Below are 1473 nucleotides of genomic sequence, written 5' to 3' on the forward strand. Positions count from 1 at the left end.
GTTGCATTGCTTGGTAATTTAGATTTACTGTAGCTTGCTTTGCAATTTTCCGTTTTTTTGGTCATTGTTGTTTGTGTTATTTATTTTGTGCTGCTGCACTGCCTCGTTCCTTAGTTTAGCATCTGAGCTCAGTAGATTTAAGTTAGCTTAAGAGGGGGTAGCCTATAAGAGAATGAGTTGCGATGAATTTGAAGAAATGCACTGAGAGGCTACACGAGAAAAGTACAGAAAGCAGGTATAGATAGGACTTTTGGAAATAATGAGGAATGAAGGGAGATCTCCGAGAAGTAAAGAAAGTTTTGTTTGCAAAATACTGCAGTAAAACAAACCCTGTCCTTTCCTTGTATTATTCCACTATATGTTTGTGTACCCTTGTGTATTTATGTTTTTCCTGTATTTATATGTTTATCTGATAAGATTTATGTTGTAGAATTTTTCTAATACTAAGCTACATTCACTATGATGAGGAATACTGTTATCCTCAAATATAATTGGCATTAATAATATGTTATGTACCTTGTAAATATGCTTAGACATTATTTATTCTGTTTTGTTTTAATGCTCATGTGTGAAGTTGATGTTTCAATAACTATTCTGATCTTTTATGTATGTACTTATCTCATAATTCCTGTAACATTGATGTATATGTTATTTCGATATTTCTGTAAAGCCTGCATTACTACAAATGTTATCTGTATTATTATGTTTTAATGATGTTTTCTGTGTCTTTGTAATTGTATTCTCATGTTATTAAATTGTAATTGTCACCAGTTCATGATATTATTAACTTGTTAGTTACATTTCACTGCACACGTTTCTGTTGGTCATAGTATATGGACAATATGTGAGAAGTAGGGACTGTTAGTGTTTGCATGTGTGTTAATAATTCAGCAAGGGACTGGATAACAGCATTGCTGGTTCTAAGGACAATTCCAAAAACTTTGTGAGTGCACAAGTGGTGGTTATGGACTTGCTATATTATCCGCAAGACTCTTCAATGGTGATTGTGCACCTGCACAGTCACAACAGATGGCTGCTGGCTATTTCTACAATGACTACAATGGGTCTACACCTTTGCTGACTCACCAATACCATTATTTCTACAAAGACTACAGTGGGTCTGCACCTCTGGTGGCCCACCAATACCACAATCTCTACAAGGACTGCACTGGATCTGCACCTTTGACGACTCACCAATACCGTAATCTCTACCAGGACTACAGTGGGTCTGCTCTGTGATGACCTACCTACCAATATTCTTCAAAACGTCGAATGACTCTGCTGTGGGTTTGCTCTGTTGTAGCCCATTACCTGTGTGCATGTCGAGAGTCAGCGCTGTCTTTCCGTTGGAAGGACAACACTACTTCTTCAAGACTGCATGGAAATCCACTACTTCTGTGTGCAATTTCTTTTACTAATGAGACGTTGTGAAAAAAAAACTGTAATTACTATTATGATGAATGATCAGGACTA

The sequence above is a fragment of the Schistocerca americana genome, chromosome 3 (genome assembly GCF_021461395.2).
Source record: "Schistocerca americana isolate TAMUIC-IGC-003095 chromosome 3, iqSchAmer2.1, whole genome shotgun sequence".
NCBI classification, from domain to species: Eukaryota; Metazoa; Arthropoda; class Insecta; order Orthoptera; family Acrididae; genus Schistocerca; species Schistocerca americana.